This window comes from Octopus sinensis, linkage group LG2 (genome assembly GCF_006345805.1).
Source record: "Octopus sinensis linkage group LG2, ASM634580v1, whole genome shotgun sequence".
Lineage (NCBI taxonomy): Eukaryota > Metazoa > Mollusca > Cephalopoda > Octopoda > Octopodidae > Octopus > Octopus sinensis.
In genome coordinates, this window is record NC_042998.1 from 51842084 (window position 1) to 51848226 (window position 6143).

The 6143-nt window shown below is 36.9% G+C and overlaps 1 long non-coding RNA gene across 1 annotated transcript in view; it reads left to right on the forward strand.

Annotated features, from left to right (window-relative positions):
* Nucleotides 1-4507: 4507 nt before the first annotated feature.
* Nucleotides 4508-6143, forward strand: part of LOC118767905 — a 55708-nt gene continuing 54072 nt past the window's right edge. The window contains exon 1 of the long non-coding RNA XR_005003818.1: nt 4508-4650. This is a non-coding gene — a long non-coding RNA (uncharacterized LOC118767905). The remainder of the gene's footprint in view (nt 4651-6143) is intronic.

The following is a 6143-nucleotide window of genomic DNA, read 5'->3' on the forward strand; positions in this document are numbered from 1 at the left end:
AATATGTGCAAAGAAAAAAGTTGGTTATGCATGCATATTAAGACGTGTTCTGTATTTTTCAATGAAAAACATTTCTTTATTTAAACGTTCTAGTGGAGAGATTGCGTCTTTGCATTGGTAGAAGGGAAAGACTGTGAAATTCGGTTTGATGTTACCTGCATCAAAAATGTGCACTTTAGCTTGTGTTGCTCAGTGATTATTTCAACACCTGACATGTGGTACCCTGTGCACCTGTTCAGGCAATGTCATTTTGATGGGTGGAGTGAGGTAATGTACACCACATACATTTGATCACTATAAACAATAATTTGTGCAGTTGTTTGGCAAAAGCTGAACACTCGTATGTCACCTTCGAAGTGAGTGTTCATCCTATATACATATATATATATATATATATATATATATATATATATTATATATATATATATATAATATATATATATATATATATATATATATATGTATATATATGTATATATATGTATATATATGTATACATATGTATATATACATACATATACATACATATATATACATATATATATATATATATATATATATATATATAATATATATATATATATATATATATATTATATATATATATATATATACATACAGTAATCCCATGACTATCACAGGTGTTATGTTCCAAAACCTCCCATGATTAGTGAAAATCTGTGAAGTAGAGACAGTACTCTACTGTATATTTTTTTTTATTATGTTCATAATTTGTATATATTTATTTTATTATAAATGCAAAACAACACCACAGAGGAATTGACGCAAGCTTAAATAATAAACCAGGATTGGTGAACCGTGATATGGTGAGGGATTACTGTGTATATTTATGCATATGAGGTACAATAAACACTGAAAAGTGAGCAGAAAATAGACTCCATCAACTGCCAAGTGGGCAAGCTAGAGGTAGTAGATAGCTTCCGTAATCTAGGTGACCAAAGTAGTAGCGGAGGTGGATGCTCTGAGAGTGTAGCTGTCAGAATAAAAGTAGGCTGGGCAAAGTTCAGTGAGTTCCTACCTCTGCTGGCAACAAAGGAAGGGCCTGTCCCTCAGCGTGGAAGGCAGATTGTATGATGCCTGTGTGCGAACAGCTGTGCTACATGGCAGTGAAACATGGGCTGTGATAGCTAAGAACATGCACAGGCTTGAAAGAAATGAAGCCAGTATGCTTTGCTGAATGTGCAATGTCAGTGTGCATGTTCGATGGTGTATACATATTAGTTGAATGAATCAGCTCCAGTACTCTTTCATTTGTTTTAAACCTGGTACTTAATCTATTGTTCTCTTTTTGCCAAACTGCTAAGTTACAGGGATGTAAACAAATGAGCATCAGTTGCCAAGCAGTAGTGGGAACAAACACATAAACACACACATAGACATATACATGAATATACAACAGGCTTCTTATGTTTTCCATCTACCAAATTCACTCACTAGGTTTTGGTTGGTTTGAGGCTATAATTGAAGACACCTGTGAAAGCAAATGGCTTAGTGGTTAGAGCATTCAGCTCACAATTGTATGGTCATGAGTTCAATTCTTGGCAGTGTATTGTATCCTTGAGCAAGACACTTTATTTCACTTTGCTCCAGTTCACTCAGCTGGCAAAAATGAGTAGTACCTATATTACAAAGGTCAGCTTTGTATCACTCAGTGTTACACTGAGTCTCCCTGGGAATTACTTTAAGAGTTTGTGTCTGTGGAGTGCTCAGCCACTTGCACATTAATTTCACGAGCAGGCTGTTATATTGATCAGATCAACTGGAACCCTCATCAATGTAATCGATGGAATGCCAGAAGACTTGCTCAAGATACCACACATTAAGGCTGAACCTGAAAGTAAGTATGTGCTTGGAAAGTAACCTTCTAACCACACAGCCACAATTCCAGCTATTTGCTTATCCATGCCTGCACCTAACTTTTTATAGAGAATCTATGAAGTGAATTAAACCATTGACATTTAAACAAGCCATATCCAGCCCAAATATCCAACCTGTATAAGTTCAAACTGGCTAGATTTGGCCTCTCATACATGTCCTACACTGTCATTTTAAAAATAATTACATCATTGAAATATCAAAGCTGCAAGATAATACATGACTTATCTAAAAGAATGTGAATAAGTAAGCATTACATTTGACAGAATAATCTGAATCGTATAATGGTAAAGGTGGAGGCGCAATGGCCCAGTGTTTAGGGCAGCGGACTCGCAGTTGGAGAATCATGCTTTCGATTCCCAGACCGGGCGTTGTATGTGTTTATTGAGCAAAAACACCTAAAAGCTCCACAAAGCTCTGGTAGGGGGTGGTGGTGACCCCTGTTGTACTCTTTTGCCACAACTTTCTCTCACTCTCTGTTCCTGTTTCTTGAGTTATGCTGCGATGGACTGGCATCCCGTCCAGCTGGGGGGAACACATACGCCACAGAGACTGGGAAACTGGGCCCATGAGCCTGGCTAGGCTTGAAAAGGGCGGAGAAAAAGAAAGGAGTAAAGTAATTAGCAGAACTCTGCTTTATACACAGCATATAACTCCTCATAACGTTTTTGAAATTTTTAGAAATTTTTTGTGAATTTGTGTTCTACATGCCGGAAATCATATGACTGCAAAAATAAAAATAAAAATTTTTGCGTGATTTAAGGAGTACTTAACTGTTATTTTTAGCATGGCTCACAACCACTCCATACCTTCCTTATTTGTTTGTTACTCTTGCGTATTGATGTTTTTCAATATCTCTCTCCCCATAAACCCATTTAATGGTCTATATGTGGGATTTAAGTCAAAAATTCAGACTGTCTGTATTTCAAACTGTGATTTAAAAAAAAATTGTTATTTAAAACAATAAAAATAAAAAAAATTTTTTGCATAGTTGTATGAATTCCTGTGTAGAATACAAATTCATAAAAATTTTCTAAAAATTTCAAAAAATGAAAATTTATATATGCCATATGTAAAGCAGAATTTCACTGAGTAAGTTTCACTTCATAGTTGTCAGGAGGAATTTTTTCTGTTTATTGGTTTGGTCTGGAGGAAGATGTTAACCATGGCAGAATTTGAACTTTGAATTGAAAGCCGGATGAATTGTGGCTAAGCATTTTCCCCAGCATGCCAGCTATTCTGCCAGCTCACCACCTTAATGCTTAGTTTAATAATCCTTTCTATTAAAGGCTCAAGGCCTGAATTTTGAGGGAAGGGGACTAGTCAATTACATTGAGTAGTGTTTCACTGGTACTTAATTCATCAACCCCAAAAGCATGAAAGGCAAATTCCTCAGTGGAATTTGAACTCAGAATATAGTGGTAGGCTAAGCATTTTGTCCAGTGTGCTAACGATTCTGCTAGCTCACCGCCTTGTAATCACCAGTTTAATAATCCTTTCTACCAAAGGTAGAAGGCCTGAAATTTGCGGGGAGGGGACTAATCACTTACCTCAACCCCAGTGTTTCACTGGTACTTATTTCATTAACCCTAAAAGGATGAAAGGCAAAGTCGTCCTCGACAGAATTTGAACTCAGAACATAGTGTTAGACAAAATACCTATTTCTTTACTACCCACAAGGGGCTAAACACAGAGAGGACAAACAAGGACAGACAAACGGATTAAGTCGATTAAATCGACCCCAGTTCGTAACTGGTACTTATTTAATCGACCCCGAAAGGATGAAAGGCAAAGTCGACCTTGGCAGAATTTGAACTGAGAACATAGTGGTAGACAAAATACCTCGAAGCATTTCACCCGGTATGCTAACAATTCTGCCAGCTCATCATCTTAATCATCAGTTTAATAATGACAGTAGTTTTACTACGTTCTTTTTTATTTTCAAAATTAACTGAAACAAAAGCAATGTTTTCCAACAGAAAAGAGGTAATGAAAGAATTAGTCATTTGGCTGCCAAATTTACACTTGTTAGAATGTTGGATAGAATGTTTTTGTGACAATCATTCTGGCTCTTTGTACTCAGATTACAAGTCCCATGTATCGTTGAGGCACAGGTGTGACTGTGCGGTAAGAAACTTGATTCCCAGCCACATGGTTTTGGGTTCAGTCCCACTGTATGGCACTTTGGGAAAGTGTCTACTACTAATAGCCTTGGGCTGACAAAAGCCTTGTGAGTGGTTTTTTTGTTGATGGAAACTGAAAGAAGCTCATTGTATATCTGTGTGTGTGTGTCTGTGTGTGTGTGTACGTGTGTGTGTGTGTGTGTGTGTGTGTGCATGTGTGTTACTGATTCCGTCTTGACGTCTCATGATGTTTGGTCATAGGAAAATATCACCTTATCTGGAAACATGTGAGGGTTGGCAACAGGTAGGGCATACAGCTATAGAAAATCTGACTCATCAAAATTTTGTCTGACTGTGTATGTGAGCATGGAAAAGCAGACATAGAAATAATGACAACAACGACGACGATGACAATGATGATGATGATGATGATGATGTATATTGGGGGTTAGTTCTTTTCTAATTCTTCTCTTTCATTCTCTCTCGATGACGTTTGTGGTGTCAGTGGTGGTTACATCTGGAAAGAGATGGGCTCTGCCAGAATAAGATACCTAAGATATGCTATGATAGAATCCTTAGGACCCATCAGGAGTTGAGAGAGCTTGATGCAAGGCACATCAAAGTAAATTTGGTAAGTAGGCAACATTAATTACAAAAGACATTATAAAACATTGGCTTTGTTCTACCCTCTATTATGTAATTTTATCCAGAACAAAAGCAAGCTAATATTCCTATCTTCAGTAAAAAGTAATTTAACTGTGTACGTATGTACTTTTTTTTTCTATCTGTTTTATCTTGCTTTCTTCATATGAGCAATATATAATTTATGTTGAGAATAATCTATCTGCAAAATACTGAACTTTGGCCAGTTTATTTTTAATTGGGTATCATTTTCTTCATGGTATTTTCATTTTCTGTATTTATATTCATCTGCCTGTTATTTTCACTTGCTTTTTTTTTAATTAAAAAAAAGAAAATTGTTGCTGTTGAAATTTTAGATATGATATATAATTGGGTCATCTTTTTAGTTCACAGCGGATAGTTGGCAGAAATGTTAGCATGCCGGGCGAAATGCTCAGCGGAATTTCATCTGCCGCTACATTCTGAGTTCAAATTCCGCCGCGGTTGACTTTGCCTTTCATCCTTTCGGGATCGATTAAATAAGTACCATTTACGCACTGGGGTTAATATAATCGACTTAATCCGTTTGTCTGTCCTTGTTTGTCCTCTCTGTGTTTAGCACCTAGTAAAGAAATAGGTATTTTGTCTGCCGCTACGTTCTGAATTCAAATTCCGCCGAGGTCAACTTTGCCTTTCATCCTTTTAGGGTCAATAAATTAAGTACCAGTTGCATACTGGGGTCAATCTAATAGACTGGCCCCCTCCCCCAAAATTTTGGGCCTTGTGCCTTGAGTAGAGAAGAATGTGCATGTTTTCATTCAACTTTTCAACTATTCCCTGATGGTCTTTACCGGTTTTTGAATTTTAGTTCTACATTCATGTAAAATAAAGAAATTTTTTGCCTTTCGCTATAATTTTTAACAGTTTATCTCTGTTTTTTTTTAGATATATATATAATTGGCTTTACTGTACAAAAACCCTTTCTTTTAGAGAAAATGCATAATTGTCAATTTACAATTTTCCAAAGAGCATTGGCACCATTATTCCTTGATCCTTAAACTTTTGAAGCTACCATAGGGTTTCCACCAGAGCCTTCAGCAAGCATAAGAAAGTCTCTTTAAGAAATGGGATGCATGGGTCATCATCAAGTGGGCCACACTACTAAAAAAAAGTAATTCAAGGAAATTGTTTTGTTAGGTGTGCCATTTGGAATTTGGAAAGTCCTGTGGGCTGCAAATTGTCCATTACTGACCTACAGTGTGATTTGTACATCCAAAGTTGGCAGAGCCAGTCCTTATATAGGTTTGACCCTCATATGCTTTCTTGTATATACATCATCATCATTATCATTGTCGTTTAACGTCTGCTTCCCATGCTGGCATGGGTTGGATGGTTTGAGTGAGGGCTGGCAAGCCAGAATGCTGCACCAGGCTCCAATCTGATCTGGCAAAGTTTCTACAGCTGGATGCCCTTCCTAACACCAACCACTCTGAGTGTGTAGTG